The sequence below is a fragment of the Gorilla gorilla genome, chromosome 3, assembly GCF_029281585.2.
Source record: "Gorilla gorilla gorilla isolate KB3781 chromosome 3, NHGRI_mGorGor1-v2.1_pri, whole genome shotgun sequence".
Classification (NCBI taxonomy): Eukaryota; Metazoa; Chordata; class Mammalia; order Primates; family Hominidae; genus Gorilla; species Gorilla gorilla.
The window spans coordinates 145,670,634-145,692,817 of NC_073227.2; positions in this window are offsets into that span (position 1 = coordinate 145,670,634).

Here is a 22,184-nt window from a genome sequence, read left to right on the forward strand (position 1 = left end):
GTGTAAAATTTTGAGTGCATGACTTTTTAATGATTGCCATTCTAACTGGTGTGTGATGGTATCTCATTGTGGTTTTGATTTGCGTTTCTCTGATGGCCAGTGATGATGAGCATTTCTTCATGTGTCTTTTGGCTGCATAAATGTATTCTTTTGAGAAGAGTCTGCTCATATCCTTCACCCACTTTTTGATGGGGTTGTTTGTTTTTTTCTTGTAAATTTGTTTGAGTTCTTTGTAGATTCTGGATATTAGCCTTTTGTCAGATGAGTAGATTGTAAAAATTTTCTCCCATTCTGTAGGTTGCCTGTTCACTCTGATGGTAGTTTCTTTTGCTGTGCAGAAGCTCTTTAGTTTAATTAGATCCCATTTGTCAATTTTGGCTTTTGTTGCGATTGCTTTTGGTGTTTCAGACATGAAATCCTTGCCTATGCCTATGTCCTGAATGATATTGCCTAGGTTTTCTTCTAGGGTTTTTATGGTTTTAGGTCTAATGTTTAAGTCTTTAATCCATCTTGAATTAATTTTTGTATAAGGTATAAGGAAGGGGTCCAGTTTCAGCTTTCTACATATGGCTAGCCAGTTTTCCCAGCACCATTTATTAAATAGGGAATCCTTTCCCCATTTCTTGTTTTTCTCAGGTTTGTCAAAGATCAGATAGTTGTAGATGTGTGGCATTATTTCTGAGGGCCCTGTTCTGTTCCATTGATCTATATCTCTGTTTTGGTACCAGTACCATGCTATTTTGGTTACTGTAGCCTTGTAGCATAGTTTGAAGTCAGGTAGTGTGATGCCTCCAGCTTTGTTCTTTTGGCTTAGGATTGACTTGGCAATGCGGGCTCTTTTTTGGTTCCATATGAACTTTAAAGTAGTTTTTTTCCAATTCTATGAAGAAAGTCATTGGTAGCTTGATGGGGATGGCATTGAATCTATAAATTACCTTGGGCAGTATGGCCATTTTCACAATATTGATTCTTCCTACCCATGAGCATAGAATGTTCTTCCATTTGTTTGTATCCCCTTTATTTTGTTGAGCAGTGGTTTGTAGTTCTCCTTGAAGAGGTCCTTCCCATCCCTTGTAAGCTGGATTCCTAGGTATTTTATTCTCTTTGAAGCAATTGTGAATGTGAGTTCACTCATGATTTGGCTCTCTGTTTGTCTGTTATTGGTGTATAAGAATGCTTGTGATTTTTGCACATTGATTTTGTATCCTGAGACTTTGCTGAAGTTGCTTATTAACTTAAAGAGATTTTGGGCTGAGATGATGGGGTTTTCTAGATATACAATTATGTCATCTGCAAACACAGACAATTTGACTTCCTCTTTTCCTAATTGAATACCCTTTATTTCCTTCTCCTGCCTGATTGCCCTGGCCAGAACTTCCAACACTATGTTGAATAGGAGTGGTGAGAGAGGGCATCCCTGTCTTGTGCCAGTTTTCAAAGGGAATGCTTCCAGTTTCTGTCCATTCAGTATGATACTGGCTGTGGGTTTGTCATAAATAGCTCTTATTATTTTGAGATACATCCCATCAATACCTAATTTATTGAGAGTTTTTAGCATGAAGTGCTGTTGAATTTTGTCAAAAGGCCTTTTCTGCATCTATTGAGATAATCATGTGGTTTTTGTTGTTGTTTCGTTTACTTACTGGATTACATTTATTGATTTGCATATGTTGAACCAGCTTTGCATCGCAGGGATGAAGCCCACTTGATCATGGTGGATAAGCTTTTTGATGTGCTACTGGATTCGGTTTGCCAGTATTTTATTGAGGATTTTTGCATCGATGTCCATCAGGGATATTGGTCTAAAATTCTCTTTTTTTGTTGTGTCTCTGCCAGGCTTTGGTATCAGGATGATGCTGGCCTCATAAAATGAGTTAGGGAGGATTCCCTCTTTTTCTATTGATTGGAATAGTTTCAGAAGGAATGGTACCAGCTCCTCCTTGTACCTCTGGTAGAATTCGGCTGTGAATCTGTCTGGTCCTGGACTTTTTTTGGTTGGTAAGCTATTAATTATTGCCTCAATTTCAGAGCCTGGTATTGGTCTATTCAGAGATTCAAGTTCTTCCTGGTTTAGTCTTGGAAAGATGTATGTGTCGAGGAATTTATCCATTTCTTCTAGATGTTCTAGTTTATTTGTGTAGAGGTGTTTATAGTATTCTCTGATGGTAGTTTGTATTTCTGTGGGATCGGTGGTGATATCCCCTTTATCATTTTTTATTGCGTCTATTTGATTCTTCTCTCTTTTCTTCTTTATTAGTCTTGCTAGTGGTCTATCAATTTTGTTGATCTTTTCAAAAAACCAGCTCCTGGATTCATTTATTTGTTGAAGGGTTTTTTGTGTCTCTATCTCCTTCATTTCTGTTCTGATCTTAGTTATTTCTTGCCGTCTGCTAGCTTTTGAATGTGTTTGCTCTTGCTTCTCTAGTTCTTTTAATTGTGATGTTAGGGTGTCAGTTTTAGATCTTTCCTGCTTTCTCTTGTGGGCATTTAGTGCTATAAATTTCCCTCTACACACTGCTTTAAATGTGTCCCAGAGATTCTGTTATGTTGTGTCTTTGTTCTTGTTGGTTTCAAAGAACATCTCTATTTCTACCTTCTTTTCGTTATGTACCCAGTAGTCATTCAGGAGCAGGTTGTTCAGTTTCCATGTAGTTGAACGGTTTTGAGTGAGTTTCTTAATCCTAAACTCTAGTTTGATTGCACTATGGTCTGAGAGACAGTTTGTTATAATTTCTGTTCTTTCACATTTGCTGAGGAGTGCTTTACTTCCAACTGTGTGGTCAATTTTGAAATAAGTACAGTGTGGTGCTGAGAAGAATGTATATTCTGTTGATTTGGGGTGGAGAGTTCTGTAGATGTCTATTAGGTCCACTTGGTGCAGAACTGAGTTCAATTCCTGGATATCCTTGTTAACTTTCTGTCTTATTGATCTGTCTAATGTTGACAGTGGCGTGTTAAAGTCTCCCATTATTATTGTGTGGGAGTCTAAGTCTCTTTGTAGGTCTCTAAGGACTTGCTTTATGAGTCTGGGTGCTCCTGTATTGGGTGCATATATACTTAGGATAGTTAGCTCTTCTTGTTGAATTGATCCCTTTACCATTATGTAATGGCCTCCTTTGCCTCTTTTGATCTTTGTTGGTTTAAAGTCTGTTTTATCAGAGACTAGGATTGCAACTCCTGCCTTTTTTTGTTTTCCATTTGCTTGGTAGATCTTCCTCCATCCCTTTATTTTGAGCCTATGTGTGTCTCTCCACGTGAGATGGGTTTCCTGAATACAGCACACTGATGAGTCTTGACTCTTTATCCAATTTGCCAGTCTGTGTCTTTTAATCGGAGCATTTAGCCCATTTACATTTAAGGTTAATATTATTATGTGTGAATTTGATCCTGTCATTATGATGTTGGCTGGATATTTTGCTCCTTAGTTGATGCAGTTTCTTCCTAGCCTCGATAGTCTTTACAATTTGGCATGTTTTTGTAGTGGCTGGTACCGGTTGTTCCTTTCCATGTTTAGTGCTTCCTTCAGGAGCTCTTTTAGGGCAGGTCTGGTGGTGACAAAATCTCTCAGCATTTGCTTTTCTGTAAAGGATTTTATTTCTCCTTCACTTATGAAGCTAAAGTCAGGAAACAACAGGTGCTGGAGAGGATGTGGAGAAATAGGAACACTTTTACACTGTTGGCGGGAGTGTAAACTAGTTCAACCATTGTGGAAGTCAGTGTGGCGATTCCTCAGGGATCTAGAACTAGAAATACCATTTGACCCAACCATCCCATTACTGGGTATATATCCAAAGGAGTATAAATCATGCTGCTATAAAGACACATGCACACGTATGTTTATTGTGGCACTATTCACAATAGCAAAGACTTGGAACCAACCCAAATGTCCAAAAATGATAGACTGGATTAAGAAAATGTGGCACATATACACCATGGAATACTATGCAGCCATAAAAAATGATGAGTTCATGTCCTTTGTAGGGACATGGATGAACCTGGAAACCATCATTCTCAGCAAACTATCGCAAGGACAAAAAACCAAACACTGCATGTTCTCACTCATAGGTGGAAATTGAACAATGAGAATGCATGGACACAGGAAGGGGAACATCACACTCTGGGGCCTGTTGTGGGGTGGAGGGGGGAGGTATAGCATTAGGAGACATACCTAATGTAAATGACGAGTTAATGGGTGCAGGACAACAACATGGCACATGTATACATATGTAACAAATCTGCACGTTGTGCACATGTACCCTGAAACTTAAAGTATAATAAAAAAAAATAACTAAAATGGACAAATTTTATCAGTGTGCCAGGCACTCATTTAAGCACTGCAACTCAGTATTTCTCAAAACGTATATCTGGAATGGGTACTTTCCCATTTTGAAGATGTGGAAACTGAAGGAAAGTGGTCAGATCATGTAGTAATAACATGTTGGAATGTATAGTCTCAGTCAAGCAGTCAAGTTCTGTTGCGGGAAGTCAGCGACCCTGAACAGAGGGACTGGCTGAAGCCATGGCAGAAGAACGTGGATTGTGAAGATTTCATGGACATTTATTAGTTCCCCAAATTAATACTTTTATAATTTCTTACGCCTGTCTTTACTGCAATCTCTGAACATAAATTGTGAAGATTTCATGGACACTTATCACTTCTCCAATCAACATCCTTGTGATTTCCTATGCCTGTCTTTACTTTAATCTCTTAATCCTGTCATCTTCGTAAGCTGAGGAGGATGTATGTCCCATTAGGACCCTGTGATGATTGCATTAACTGCACAAATTGTTTGTAGAGCATGTGTGTTTAAACAATATGAAATCTGGGCACCTTGAAAAAAGAACAGGATAACAGCAATGTTCAGGGAACAAGAGAGATAACCTTAAACTCTGACTGCCAGTGAGCCAGGCGGAACAGAACCATATTTCTCTTCTTTCAAAAGCAAATGGGAGAAATATTGCTAAATTCTTTTTCTCATCAAGGAACATCCCTGAGAAAGAGAATGCATCTCTGAGGGTAGGCCTCTGAAATGGCTGCTTCAGGGGCAGCTGTCTTTTACGGTCACAGCTGTAGGGATGAAATAGGCCCCAGTCTCCCATAGCGCTCCCAGGCTTATTAGGACGAGGAAATGCCCTCCTAATAAATTTTGGTCAGACTGGTTGTCTGCTCTCTAACCCTGTCTCCTGATAAGATGTTATCAATGACAATGCCTGCCCGAAACTTCATTAGCAATTATAATTTCACCCGTCCTGTGGTCCTGTGATCTTGCCCTGCCTCCATTTACCTTGTGATATCTTATTACCTTGTGAAGCATGTGATCTCTGTGACCCACACCCTATTTGCACACACCCTCCCCTCTTGAAAATCACTAATAAAAACTTGCTGGTTTTACAGCTCAGGGGGCATCATGGAACCTGCTGACATGTGACATCTCCCCCAGACATGCAGCTTTAAAATTTCAAAAAAAAAAAAAATTTTTGAGTGCAATTTATTAGTCGGTTCCTTTATGTTAGTTTGGTGCAAAAGTAATTGCAGTTTTTGCCATTAAAAGTAATTGCAAAAGTTGCATAGAAACTGCATCCTGCATCCTGTTTTAAACATTCTTCCCTACTCTAATAGCATGAAGACATTCTTGTATAGTATATTCCAGAAACTGTATTATTATTTATATTACAATTAGATCCATAATTTACCCCAAATTGATTTTTATGGTCAAGTTTCTTCTACATGAATTTCCAATTGTCCCAGCATCATTTATTGAAAAGATGATCTTTTCCCCACTGCTGTGCAGTGCCAAATTCATTTTGTATACTGTCTTCATATTTCTGCATCTGTGCCCGGGCACTCTATTTCTATCTATATTGCTGGATTCCTTTTTTTAAAGATACTTTAAGTTCTAGGGTACATGTGCACAACGTGCAGGTTTGATACATAGGTATACATGTGCCATGTTGGTTTGCTGCACCCATCAACTCTGTCTTCCACAATGGTTGAACTAATTTACACTCCCACCAACAGTGTAAAAGCGTTCCTATTTCTCCACATCCTCTGCAGGATCTGTTGTTTCCTGACTTTTTAATGATTGCTATCCTAACTGGCGTGAGATGGTATCTCATTGTGGTTTTGATTAGCATTTCTCTGATGACCAGTGATGATGAGCATTTTTTCATGTGTCTGTTGATTGCATAGATGTCTTCTTTTCAGAAGTGTCTGTTGGCTGCATAGATGTTTTCGTTTGAGAAGTGTCTGTTCATATCCTTTGCCCACTTTTTGATGGGGTTGTTTGTTTCTGGTAAATTTGTTTGAATTCTTTGTTGATTCTGGATATTAGCCCTCTGTCAGATGGGTAGATTGCAAAAATTTTCTCCCATTCTGTAGGTTGTCTGTTCACTCTGATGGTAGTTTCTTTTGCCATGCAGAAGCTCTTTAGTTTAATTAGATTTGTCAATTTTGGCTTTTGTTGCCATTGCTTTTGGTGTTTTAGTCATGAATTCCTTGCCCATGCCTATGTCCTGAATGGTATTGCCTAGGTTTTCTTCTAGGGTTTTTATGGTCTTAGGTCTAACATTTAAGTCTTAGTCCATCTTGAATTAATTTTTGTATAAGGTGTAAGGAAGGGATCCAGTTTTTCAGCTTTCTGCATATGGCTAGCCAGTTTTCCCAGCACCATTTATTACATAGAGAATCCTTTCTTATATCATAGTAAATGACTTAATGCTTAATGTAACTTCATAATAGCTTTTAAAATTAATTAGAATAAGTCTTTCCAATATGTTTTTCTTTTTCAATTTTTTTTTTGTTATCATAAGTGCTTTGCTGTATACTAACTTTAGATCAACTTATCAAGTTTTGATTGGGATTGCATTGGTTATATAACCATTGGGGAGAGAATCTCTTTTGTACTAGTCTTTTAAAACATGAAGATATTTTTAATCCACTTATTTAGGTTTCACACATTTCTACTAATAACTTTTTATTCCTTTGCATAGAGGTCATAAAGGTCTTCCACATCTTTCATAATATCAAGTTATATTTATTTGAAATATTTTAAAACTATTGTTGCTATATATATAGATTGATAGCCATTTAATTATTCAGATGTTTATGTTTAGAAATAAAACAGACACTTCATATTAAACTCTGGCCACATTTTACAAATAACATCTTAATTCCAGTAATGTATTTGTAAACTTTCGAATTTTTAAGGTACATGCTTGTAAAATCTTCCAATAATGATATATTTACTTATGCATTTCAATTATATAACTTTTATTTCTTTTTCTCGCTATGCTGTGCTGGCAATAACATCTGTTACATTTGTAAAAAGCAGGGAGATATAGTAGTAGACATCTATTTTTTTTCCTGCTCTCAAAGGAAACGTTTTCACCATTAAATACCAGGCTCATAGAATGCTATAGACACACTTCGTCATAAGGAAGCTCCTGTGTAATATTTGTCTTGTAATATGTTTTTTCTTTAGCATGAGCAGTTGTTGAATTTATTAAATCCTTTTTCTGTATTTTCTGTTGATTGTGTGATTTTTTTATTATGTTAATGCAGTACATTTCATCAATTGATACTTCAAATACTAAAATAAACTTGTAATTCTGTAATAAACCCAAAATAGTAAAAACAAACAAACAAACAAAAAACAGTATTGGTATGGACAGGAGGCAGAAGGTGGGGTCCCTGGTGAGGGCTCCACCCTCAAGCCTGGAGCTATGGCTCTAAATGAGAACAGGCATTCCTGTTTTTCTGCCCAAATGTTGCCTTTTCCAAGACCACTCTGGCCTGCCCTACTCACTATGCTGTGCGCATAAGAACCTCAAACTCCAGGCTCCAAGAGCAGAATCGCGGCAGAGTGGCGTGGCAGAGAAGGAGAGAAGAGAAGGATATGAAAGTCGAAGAAGCACCTGGACGGTGGGAGAGGAGTTCGGCCATTTCCCAACTCCAGGGGAAGATTATCTTCCCACTCCATCAGCTTTCCAGCATCCCATCCCACTGAGAACCACTTCCACACTCAATAAAATCTTTGCATTCACCGTCCGTTAAGTCCCTGTGACCTGATTCTTCCTGGATGTCAGATAAGAACCCAGGTACCAAGAGGGCAGGGTGTATGTCACCCTGACTCTCCACTGGGCTGGTTAACACTTAAGCTATTTGCCGACCGCAACTGCATTGTTTGTAACACATGCTCTCTGGGGCTCTAGAGGTTGCGGACAACCGCTAGACACTGCTGCTGGCTGGTACAGGTGTCATTCCTGCCGGAGCCTAAAGGCACTCACTCCGGCTCTTTCACCCGCCCACTCCTTGGGTGCGCCTGCTGCCACAAAAGGTTTGAGTTCCACCTATGATCAAAACCAGCCACCCCCGCCCCTCACGAGGGGGTCAGAGAACTCTCCTGTCTCAGCATCATTTTTTAATGTTTATTGTATTTGATTCAATATATATTTTTAAACGTTTGCATCTAATTAATGAATAGGTTGATGTGTAAACATTATTTTTTATAATATCTTTCAGGTTTTCCTGTCAAGGGCTAACTTTATAAAGTGACTTGAGAGCGTTCTCTCTTTTTTTTATTTACTCCTAGAGTCTGTGGGAAAATCCATTATTTATTTTTAAATATTTCAGGTGCAATTGCTGGTCAAATAACCTAAGCATAGGGTTTTCTTTGTGAAAATATGTTAATAATGCTTTTATTTCAATGGAACTGTTCATATTTTCATTTTTAATTGGTCAGTATTGGTTGTCAGTATGGATTTTGATTTCAGAATCATTCAGTTTCATCTAAATTTAGAAATTAACCTGCATAAGATTAACCGTACTATTATCATATTATTTATTATATATAATATATACATCAGTGATATAATAATATAATATTTGCTATTATATTATATTGTTGTTTTATTATCTGGTGGATTTTTAGTATTCTCTCCTATTTATTACTGATATTGCTTAATTATGACTTCTTCTTTTATTCTTCTAGAGTTTTACCAATATTTTATTGTCTTTAAAAATCTTTTCATCAAATCATTTTTGCCTTTGTTAATCCTTTTGTCCCATGATTGTTTTCTATTTCACCATGTTCTGTTGTTTTCATTATCTTTTTTCTTTTACTTTTATTTTGGATTGGCAGTGCTGTTTATTTGCTTTGTTCTAAATTTCTAATTGAATTTTAGTGTTTCTTCTTTCCCAATACATATGGCTAAGGACATAATTGCCTTTAAGTATGCCAAAAAATGTTAATATGTAGCATGTAAGCACTAATAATCATTTGTTTATGAATAGTTTCCAATATTGACTGTGATTTCTTCTCTGACCTCTGAGTTATCTAGAAATATATTGTCTCATTTAGGAACATATGATTTTCTCTAGTTACTTTTGTATATTCATCTTGTTTTATTATATTATGGTCAGATTAAATCTTCTATATTATTTTAAGTTTCTGAAGTTTAATGAAAAAAACTTTAGGCCTAAAACATGGTTATTATTTTGTTTATGTTCTGTGTGTTTGAAAATAATGCACTTATTGCAATTTGAGAAATTAGAGTTCTTTCTATATCCATTAATTTAAGTTTTCAATCATGTTGTTCAAATTGACACAGTAATGGAGGAAGCTAGAAGAAAAAAAGAATAGTCAGGAATTATAGGCTGGGCATGGTGGCTCACACCTATAATCCCAGCACTTTAGAAGGCTGAGGTGGGAGGATAGTTTGACCCCAAGAGTTCAAGACCAGCCTGGGCAACATAGCAAGACCCCATCTCAAAATAAATAAATAAATAAATATAACAAAAAAGAAAAAGGAATTGTTGCAATCATTCATGGAGAGGTGAGGTTAGCCTGAACTAGCCTGTTACTGGAGGATGGTGTGGGAAATGATTGTTGGATTCTAGTAGACTTTTCTACTTTAAACTTAAATCCCCCAAACCAGGCTCCTCATATTGTATCCCACCCCGCTACATACCCCTGTAATAACTTCTTTAATGATCTTCCTCATCTCCGTAAATAGAACTCCATTCCTTCCATTGTTTAGTTCAAATATCTTGAAATCATCCCTGACTGCTCTTTCTTTAACACCTCAGATCACACTGCCAGTGAATCACATTATTATATCTTTAAAATATATCTTCCTGTCCACCTCTTTATGACCTCCTGCATCTAATACTCCATTATTTTTTGCCTACATTATCATACTAACATCCTTAGAAATCTCCCTTCTCCAGTCCTTCTCTAATAAACCTTTTGTCAATAAAATAGGCAGAAAAAGAGAGCCTGTTTACATACAGTGGATTGTATCAGTCCTGTGTTCAAAACTCTACATCAGCCCCCTACCTCTCTGGGAAGTAAAGATGAATCCTGCTGATGGGCTCCAAGGCTGTTACCTATTCATCTCTTGTACTTTGTCTTCTCCTCCTCTCAAGTTCATCACCCTCACATTCTATTTTTCTTTGGCAATTTCAAGCACACAACCACCTCCAACTTTGGTATTTCTTTCTCCTCTGCTTGCAATATTCTGTCCTAAGAAATCTATGTGATTGGATCGTGTACATCTTTCAGATTCTTATTCTAAGTTTTCTCCATGAAGTTCTACCTGGCAAGTCAATCTAAAGCTCCACACCTCTGCGCATACTCTACTTTATCCCTTCTCTGCTTTTCTTCTAAGTATTCGTCACTACCGTTGTCTAACAGTATACATTTTGCTTATTTATGTTGTTTATTGTGTGTCTCCTCTATTAGAATCTAGATTCCATGAGGCCAAGGAATTTTTTGCTTTAGAAATGTCACTGCTGTCTCCCCAGAAACTACAAGAGTATCTGAAATATTATAGATACTTAATAACTATTTAATAACTATTTATTAAAACAATCAAAACATAATTTTAATGGATCAAATTTCTTAGAATAATTCCAGACAGTAGTTGAAAAAAAGTATCAATAAATCCAAACTGTGGCTGAAAAAAGTACCTTTCATATTAAAATAAATGTTCTTTTTTGTTTCTAGGTGGGGAAAAGAGGTTAAAAATTTGTAAAGAAAAAAAGTGTGAGTATGTTTGTGTCTGGTGTATGAAGGACAAAATAATTGCTCAATTAAGAAAGTGTTTATTGAACATTTACATGTCCTATGTCTTTTGCTGGGAGATGTTAGATAGAGAAATCAACAAGCAATGCTTCTGCACACAAGGAATTCAGAATTTGTATTTTGAATTTTGTATTTTGTATTTTGAACTTGGCGTTTAATGCATGCCAAGAAGGGAGCTATTTCAGTGACTACACAATCCCATTTTATATTCTCAACCATGTCATGTGCTATGTTAAAACATAGGCTTGAAGTGTAACCACATCACTTTGCTAGTCTTGTACATTTGGGATATTATCTTCCTAGACTGCATTTTTCTCGTTTGTATAATCAAACCAAGTTGCTGAGGATATTCAATGAACTAGTACACGTAAACTATCTAGTTATGGTGGTTGTAATATAGCAAATTATATATTTTAATTATATTAATAATTATTTTACATCTATTCTTAACAAGTTAATATTGTTATTAACTGTCTTACAAACTTAGCAACTTCTGAAGACAACTATTATATGAATACATAATTATAAAATGCTATTATTGAAAACACAAAATTATGGAGTTTTGGAAATGACATATGGAAACACTTATACCCTGCTGGCAGGAATGTTAATTGTTATAACAGTTTAGGAAAAATTAGGCCATAGTTATCAAGAGGCTTAAAACTGTAGAAGATGCGTGTGCAGGTCAGATAAAGTCTAAGAATAGATGATTTGTTCAGAAAAGAAATTCAAAATAAATTTAGTAGCTGAAACTAAGACTAGTTTGAGGAATAGTTTTAATATGAAACTAAAAGCTATGGACTTGAACTTCTAGATAACAGAGAGTTGTTAGGAATTTTTAAGGATTTAATCTCTTAGGACTATGTAATTTGTATTGGAAGAAGAGGGCACTTCAGGAAAGTAGAGCCTATGAAGAATTTTAGCAATTGCACAAGTGTCTGGTGACATGGCCTTGAACTAGTGATTATGACAATTTTAAAAAAGTAAACATTTTTAGAACTATTACACAAGAATTGAGAAAAAATCAAGAATGATTAGATTATATGCAAAAACAAAAAGCAAAGATGCTTAATATTTTGAACACAGAGTTACTGAAATCTTGAGACATTTTTAATTACAAGGGATTAGAAAGGTCAGTGTCTTTTTAATTGAAGGCATATAATCATAAACTTAACAATAACAAAAACTCATAGATCTTGCAGAAAATTTTGTTAAATTTCAATGTGAATTTTAAAAGTAAAAAATAAAATGATTAATGCTATCTAGAATAGACAGATGAATCAAAGCCATTAATTTAATTTTGAGAAACTAAATTATTAAATTCACTAAATTAATTCAGAGATGGCTTCTCGACATAAAGAAGTTATCATTCCTTTTGAATAATATAATATTCATGTCTTTCAATATTATATGCATGTAAAAATTTTATAATGTTCAAAATATTTTGAAATCTTAATTGTTATTTATTACTGGTAGCAAGTAATTAAATGTAAAATAAACATTTGTTTGGCACACTGGTGATTCTTTATTACAAATGAGAACGTTTAACAAAGCTTATTCTTGTAAGTTTCTTCACTTTAATTTTTTAGTTTAATCAAATACAGATGACTTATCCAAGACTAAAATGTTTATCTTTTAATCTTTGGTGTTTGTTAAAAATTAAACTAACTACTTATCAGTTTGATGTTCTTCTTGCACAGTATGCATTTGAATAATAAACTGTTATAACATAATAGGGACAGATGGATGTTTACACCTAAACTGAATGATACATAATTTTCATGGTCATCTTTTTCCCTTTTCAAAAGTCTATTTTGGCATTTTTCCCACTTCCACCTACTTCATTAGTACTACAAGCATTGTCCAACATGACAGTTATTTGATTTAACCAATTCAAAGGCATCCTACTGAGTAAGTAATCAAGGCCTTGCCGATTCAAGATTATACTGTGGAAAACTATTTCAAACTATATTATCTCTCAGTATATAATTAAGGACACTTGCATTTTAAAATTTGATAAAATCTGACAATTTTTTTAACTGAAACGTCAAAGTAGGTAAAGATTTATACACTTATGATTTAAATGCTAACCCCTAACAATTTTCTCTGGAAACAAACGAACATTCTCTGTATGCAATGACTATGTTTTATGCAACTTGAATTTTGTTTCAGGAAAAGACATCCTAGATAATTTATCAAACTGATACCCTGAAATGGCATCAATATTTAATAACTATTAATCTTTAAATTAGGTTTTATTTCTTTGTTTTTTGTTTGTTTCACTTGAGATACTGGGCTTGGAGCCACAGTTCTACACATTTTTAGGAAGAATATGTGGAAGTTGAGATATTTTCAAAGCAGCGACTACATGCATATTATCCTTTTTTTTGAAACCAAAGAAGATGTTAGAAATGATCTACATATAAAAGTGCCATCTTCCTATTCAAGCAACATTTTAAAAAAATATAGAATGTCATAAAAATACCCTTTACTTTCCTATATCTTGTCACCCAGTACATGATGTAAAATTTCATCTCTGAATTTATTACATGTATTATCCGGTTTCCTCTAAGATTTCATTCAAGTCATTGTCCATAGGCTTGATCAGTAGAAAGGAGATTTGAGAGTATTATTCAAGGAGCAACAAGTCTCCTTTTAGGGTCTGGTACAGTTTGGAAACTGCTCTTCCAAATAGTAAACCTATTTCTACACTCTAATATACTCAGAAATATACAGAGAAAGACAAAGAGGTGGCAGCACCAAGAATTATCACGAATAGTATCTCTAGATAATAATAAAAACCTGCCTGGCATTTTTAGTGCAAAGTTGCAATGTAATGCAATTTGTATTGAAACTGTAACATGAAAAATAAATTTTTCTGACCTATATGAACCAAAGCTATTGTAATTAAAAGTTTTAACAGAATATGACCAAGAAAATGAGAGAATTAGGAACAAATGTAGACAGAGAAAATGATGTTACCCATAATATGTCTTAGGAATGTACCAGTTCTTTGAGAGCTGAGATATAGCAATTGTATTTATATATTTATAGAAAATTAAATTTAATTATTATTCCAGAAAGTACATTTTGTCACTTATTTTATCTGCTCTTTTTATGAAGTCATAAGGAGTCCTACAGATACAAAAATCTTCAGCAGAGTAAAAGCAAACCAAACCCAATAGCATACTAAAAAGATCATTTCACATGATCAAATGAGTTTCAGCCCAGTGAGTCAAGGCTGTTTCAACATATGCAAATCAAAAAACATGACATGTTATATTCGCAAATTCAAGGATGAAAACCATATGACCATTTCAGTAGATGCAGAAAAAGCACTCAATACAATTTAACATCGCTTTATGATGAAAACTCTCAATAAACTGGGTTTCAAAAGAGCGTACCTCAATCAACAAAGACCACATATGACAAACCTACAGCTAATATCATACTGAATGAGGAAAAATTGAAAGCCTTTTCCCTAAGGTCTGAAGCAAGACAAGGATGCCCATTTTCACCTCTTTTTACTTTCATTTTAGAGTACTAGAAAACCCAGAGAAAGCAATTAGGCAAGAGACTGAAATAAAAGACATACAAATTGAAAAGAAAGAAGTCAAATTGTGCTTGTTTGCAAATGACATGGTCTTATATTTAGAAAATCTCCCCCCAGAAACTTTTAGAACTGCTCAATAAATTCAAGAACATTGCAGGATACAAAATCAACACACAAAAATCAGTATCAATTCTATATGTCAATCTGTAAAAGAATTCAAGAAAGCAATTTCATTACAATAGCTACAAAAAATCCCCAGGAATAAATTTAAGCAAAGAAGTGAAAGATATCTGAAATGAAAATTATAAAACACTGATGACAGAAATTGAAGAAGGCACAAAAAATTAAAAGACATCTCATACTTATAGACTAAAAAAATTAATGGTGTTAAAATGTTTATATTATCCAAAGTAATATACAGATTCAATGCAATCCCTATCAAAATGCCAGTGAAGTTCTTTACAGAAACAGAAAAAAAAATCCTAAAATTCATATGTAATGACAGAAGACCTAGGACAGCCAAAGCAATCTGGAGCAAAAACAAAATACAAACAACAAAAAAAAAACCCAAAATGACAGCATCACACCACCTTACTTCAAACTATACTGCAAAGCTATAGTAACCAAAAGAACATGATACTGAGATAAGAACAGACAAATAGACCAATGGAACAGAGTAAGAAATTCAGAAATAAATTTACACATTTAAGCCAAGCCATTTTGAGAAAGTCACCAAGAACATACATTGAGGATAGTGCTGGGAAACTGGATATCCATAAACAGAAGAATAAAACCAATGAAACTGCATACCAAGAAAGGGGCCACCACTAAGAACCAAATCCGCTAATACCTTTATCATGGACTTCCCAGCCTCTACAATTATGAGAAATAAATATTTGTTGTTTAAGTCACTGTCTATGGGACTCTTTATAGCAACCCAAGCTAATTAAGGGAGCACCTTAAGGTGATAAAGAGATTAACCAAATTTGGTCTCTCCTTTGAAGTTATCCTAACAGCACTGTGATTTCCCCATATATATGCTACTTACAAATGACTTTAAAAGAGAAACAATGTTTCAAATTAGTATGTTTCTTTCATGAAAACTTTTGGTACATAAATGGAATTACAGACTGAACTGGCAAATATTACTCTATTGTTAAATATAAATATATTTCCTTATGCTTGAAATTTCCTTTCTTTGTCTTCCACATAAAATTGTGCTGACAATCTCAAAGTATATGAAATAGGAGATATAATTAGCTCTAAAGAAGTGAAATGTATTCAGCCTGAAGTAATGACAAGATAGAGATAATTCTCTGCTAAGAATTAGTGTTAATATCTTAATGTTTTTTAATCTCACAACTGATAGTATGGCTTAAAAAATCCATATTAAAATAATAATTTATAAATTGTTTGGTATTATTTTAAATGTTTTGGGACATTGATGAAATAATATTTTTGGATAATTTAAGTGAATTTATTTTAAGGTAAGTTTCTCAACTGATACTTTTTATCTATTTGACTTATATCTACCTACAGCAATAAAAGACAAATCTTTTTCAACTTTGTTGTATATAGAGAAGCATCAAAGCATTATTTTATGTGCGGAAATAAGTTATAAAACATAGTATCTAAAATCATTTATTTGTTTATTTATTCATTCATTCATTCATTCATTCATTTTTTGAAATAAGGTCTCACTCTGTCGCCCAGGCTGGAGTGTGGTGGTAAGACCTCAGCTCACTGCAACCTCTGCCTCCCAGGCTCAAGGGCTCCTTCCAACTCCTCAGCCTCCTGAGTAGCTGGGACTACAGTCACGCACCACCACGTCTGGCTAATTTTTGTATTTTTTTGTAGAGACGGAGTTTCGCCATGTTGCCCAGGCTGGTCTCAAACTCCTGGACTCAAGCCATCCACCCACCTCCACCTCCCAAAGTGCTAGGATTACAGACATGAGCCCCAACACCTAGCCTAGAATTTTACTTTTTTAATTTAACTTTTTAATAGATTTTAAGGAATTTAAGTAAAGAATGTAGCTAATTAATGTATTTTTTTAATTTTTAATTTTTGTGGATACATAGTAGGCGTATGTATTTATGGGTTACATGAGACATTTTGATACAGGCGTACATGTGTAATAATCACATCAGGGAAAATGAGGTATCCACTACCTCAAGCATTTATGCTTTGTGTTACAGACAATCCAATTATACTCATTTATTTTTAAAATGTATAATTATATTATTTTTAATATAGTCACACTTGTACTATCAAATACTTATTCATTCTTTTTAACTATTTTTTAATAGTTATAATAACTAATAACCATTAGTCATCCCTACCCTCTACCCCCCCTCCACTACCCTTCCCAGCCTCTGGTAACCATCCTTCTACTGTCTATCTCCATGAGTTCAATGTTTTAATTTTTAGCTCCCAGAAATAAGTGAGAATATGCAAAGTTTGTCTTTCTGTGCCTGGCTTATTTCACTTAACCGTAATGACCTACAGTTTCATCCATGTTGTTGAAAATGACAGGGTCTTATTCTTTTTTGTAGCTTAATAGTACTCCATTGTGTATAAATACCACATTTTATTAATCTATTCATCTTTTGATGGACACGTAGGTCACTTCCAAATATTAGCTATTGTGACTAGTGCTGCAACAAACATGAGAGTACAGATATCTTTTCAATATAGTGATTTTCATTCTTTTGCATATATACTTAGGAGTGGGATTGCTGGATTGTATGGTAGCTCTATTTTCAGTTTTTTGAGGAGCCCCCAAACCGTCCTCCATAGTTGTACTAATTTGCATTCCCACCAATAGTGTACAAGGATTCCCTTTTCTTCACATCCTCACCAGCATTTGTTATTGCCTGACTTTTGGTTATCAGCCATTTTAACTGGAATGAGATGACTACTTACTATAGTTTTGATGTGCATTTCTCTGATTATCATTGATGTTGGGCACTTTTTCATATACCTGTTTATCATTTGAATGTCTTCTTTGGAGAAATATCTATTCAGATCTTTTGCTCATTTTTAAATTGAGCTATTAAATTTTTCCTATAGAGTTGTTTGAGCTCTTTATATATTCTGGTTATTACTCCCTTGTCAGATGGATAGTTTGAAAATATTTTCTCCCATGCTGTGGGTTGTCTCTTCACTTCATTGATTGTATTCTTTGCTGTATAGAAGCTTTTTAACTTGATGTGATTCCATTTGTCCATTTTTGCTTTGGTGGTTTGTGCTATGGGGTACTATTCAAGATATCTTTGCCCATTCCGATGTCCTGAAGAGTTTCCCCAGTGTTTCCTTTTGTAGTTTCATAGTTTGAAGCCATAAGTTTAAGTCCTTAATTCATTTTGATATTTGATTTTTGTATATGGTGACAGATACGGGTTTAGTTTCATTCTTCTGCATATGGATATCTGGTTTTCCCAGCATCATTTATTGAAGAGACTGCCCTTTTCTCAATGCATGATCTTGGCAACTTTGTCAATAATGAGTTCACTGTAGAGGTATTGGTTTATCTCTGGGTTTGCTATTCTGTTTCACTGATCTATGTGTCTGTTTTTATGTCAGTACCATACCATTTTGGTTACTATAGCTCTGTAGTACAATTTAAAGTCTAGTATTGTGATTCCTCTAATTTTGTTCTTTTTGCTTAGGATAGTTTTGGCTATTCTGAAAATAAAGTGGTGAAAAAAGACATTCCAAGCCAATGGAAATGAAAAAACAGCAGAAGTAGCTGTACTTATTTCAGACAAAATAGATTTCAAGACAAAGGCCATAAGAAGAGAAATTAAGTCTGATGTTTCTTCGTTGATTTTCTGTCTGGAAGATTTGTCCAATGATGAAAGTAGAGTGTTAAAATCTTTAGCTATTATGGTATTTGGGTGTGTCTTTCTCTTTTTCTCTAATAATATTTGCTTTATATATCTGGGTGCTCCAGTGTTGAGTGTATATATATTTATAATTGTTATATTATCTTGCTGAATTTACCCCTTTATCATTTCTCCTCATGCTAAATATATTAACTCTATCCTCAGACCTTTAAAGCTTTCTCCCAATACAGCATTAACTCAGATTCCTGAATCTTGTAATTCAAATTAGATGTAGGTGTTCTGATGCTCCTTAGATATCATTTTTTGAGCATGATCTCTCTCATCCTATAAATGTGTGAACTAAATTGATAAGTTGCCTGCTGATTCCTGCTCCAGGAAAACAAAACATAACACAAAACAATATACAACGATAAGACAGAGGCAGTGTAACCACAATAGCCATTCCCATTCAAAAAGGAAATTCGTAGGCACGTAACAGTCACTATTTCGTAGAAACTTTGAAACCCAGTCTGGAAGATGTTACCAATTTCATGATTAGAGCTGAGTTCTGCTCCCTGGAAATGTATGCTCTGACTTTTAGCTCTAGTTCATGGGTTTTGTCCTTTGAATCATTGTTTTGGCCCATGTTTGTGACTACACGGGCCTCCTATGGTTGTTTAGAAGACTAGGTGGCTGTAAGATCTTTTTATTTTGTGCTCTCTGTGGTCCTTTTATTCTAAGTTATTGTTGTTTGTGAGTGACATAGTTATCATAAAAATTTTACAGGTTTCATTAATATTGTTAGGTTATTTGATTGGATAGGCTCTTCTCTCTCGTAAAAAAAATGTGTGGGTCTTCTGTAAAATAATGTCTTTAAGATTCTAAGTGCTTGATTTTAAAAGAGATTAACAAAGTGATGTCTTAAAACCTGTTGGCTTTTGACTAGTTGAACGGTTATGTGTGGCAGCACTTTCACTTTTATATCTAAAACCTTGTCAAAGACGAGGGGAAGGATGGACTAAGCTTGGACTATTGACTGTAGCAACAATGCATGGCATCCAAGCATAGTCGGGATACCCCAGCCTCCTCACATGGTAGATGAGGGCTCCTGGAGAGAGTTAGCAGAGACAGGTGTGGATGCTGCCAGTTTGTTCTGTTAAGGCCTTATCCTGGACACTGGCAGAGGATGACTTCATCATATTGGCAAAGTAATCATCCAGCCTCCTCGTATTAAATGGAAGGATATTATAAAGGAATCACTGCTCCTGTTTAATCCATCACATGCATTTTGGGGAGAATTAGGTCACAGTAGTATATCATGAGAAGAAACCAGAATCACAAATAGAAATTACAATGAAGCAATCTTTAAGGTTATGACAAACAGCCTGAACTTTCATTCTGAAAGCAACTGGGAGGCATCAGAGATATCTTACTGAAGAATTATAAATGTTGATGTAATTAAGAAATTTGGGAATGACAGAAAAGAGAAATGGAGCAGAATCTTTATGGCAAGAAAATTTGAATGAAGACTGAAAGTTTTTTGCTTTTGTTTTTGAGAGCATTAAAGGTAGTGAAGGTATATTTATACATTCTTTTAGTCTGTAGGAAAGGAGTCCATATAAAAGGAGAGACTAATGCAAAAGAAAGAGTAAGGGAATAATTGATGGGGAAAGGTCATGAAATAAAACCACAAGAAATGAGATCCCCACTACAGGTGTTGCAATTAGTCTGGCAAGGAAGGAGAATTTCTCCTTTCCTGGAGTCCAAAGAATGTAGTAAAAATGGATAAAATATTAATAATTTTGAGTTATAGTATGTGGTGGGCTGAAATATATGCCTCTCCCTCCAAAGGATATCCTATTTCTAATCCTTGGAACTTGTGAATGTTTCCTTATATGTCAATAATAACGACAAAGCCAAACCTTGGCAGATGTGATTCAATTAAGGATCTTAAGATGAGGCGATTGTTCTGTATTATCTGGCTGGGCCTTAAAAGGAATTACTTGTATCCTTGTAAGAAGGAGACAGAGAGATTTTACTACACACAAAGGGGTAGGTGATATGAAAAACAAACAAAAAAAAAAACAGAAAAAAAAAAAACCGGACACTTGAAGATTCTGGCCTTGAAGATTAGAGGGAAGACACAAGGCAAAGAATGTTGACAGCCACCAGAAGATGAAAAAGGCAAGAAAAGGATATTTCCCTAGAGCCTCAGTAGTGAGTGTGGCCTGCCAACACCTTCATTTTGCTCCTCTGTGCTTCAGTATTGTGGGAGGATACATTTCTGTTGTTTTAAAACATAAATTTTATGGTACTTTGTTACAGCAGCCACAGCAAACTGATACAGAGTGGATGAGAACTCTATAAACCATCACACTTTGGCATTATAGTTTTGGAAATCCCCTAGGTAGAGTCCTGTATAGTTCTTATTAAGAAACATACAGATACAGTCTTCATGTTTAGTCGAGAATGAAGTAATGGCACATTAGTTTACTTGGGCTACTATAACTAAATACCACAGACTGACTGGCTTAAACAACAGAAATTTATTTCTCACAGTTCTGCAGGTGCAAAAGTCCAAGATTAAGGTGCTGGCTAATTTGGTTTCTGGTGAAGGCTCTCTTTCTAACTTGCAGATGGCTGCCTTTTCACATGTCCTCACTTAGTAGAGAGACGGCTTTGTTTTATCTTCCTCTTCTTATAAGGCCACAAGTTCTATTGAATTAGGGACCCATGCTTATTACCTTATTTAATCTCTATCACCTCCTCATAGGCCTTCTCTCCAAATACAGTCTTGCCAAGGATTAGGGGTCCAATATATGAATTTTGGAAGGAACACAATTTAGTTCCTAGCAGGCATCCAAGATAAGGTCCTGTTTTGGAATCAGAAAGCACTGGGATTATAAAATGGAAATGTATATAATACATATGTTATAGTATTACTGAGAAGATAAAAAATACGTGTACGTAATTCCAGAAATATATTAGTAAGAATAACTAAACAATTGGCTCTCTCTATCCATGGCTTCCACTTCTGTAGATTTAACCAACCATAGATCAGAAATATTAGAAAAAAATTGCATCTGTACTGCACATGTACAAACTTTTTTCTTGTCATCATTTCCTAACAATATAATACCTACAGACATAGCATTTACATTGTATTAGGTATTATAAATAATATAGAGATTATTTAAAGCATACAGAAGAATCTACATAAACTATATGCAAATGTTATGCAATTTTATGTCAATTTAAATTTATTATTTTTGTATTCATGGGAGATTCTGGAACATATCCCCCATGAATAATGAGAAATAATTGTATGTGCTTCTGTGTATGTAAGGGTGTGCATGGAAGTGGGGGTGGAGTGCATATAGCCTGTACTCAGTGTACAGAAGATCATGGTTGATTTTGGTCTTTGGAACCAAATTCTATATTTTCAATGTCTAAGAACACTACTTTTTTTAACTTTAGACAAGTTATTTAACTTCTCTATACCTCAGTTTTAGTCTTTGAGAAATGGTGATAATTGCAGAATCTATTTTATGGAATTGTTTTGTTTGATTAATCAGTCTATAACTATAAAACATAAAGTGCCTACAGCCTTGTACAAATATTATCTATGCAATATTCTACTGTAGTTCAACAAAGGCATAAATGTTGGTTAATTTTCATGAAGATTCTCTTTGTCCATTTAATATTTTTTTTTTACTTAAG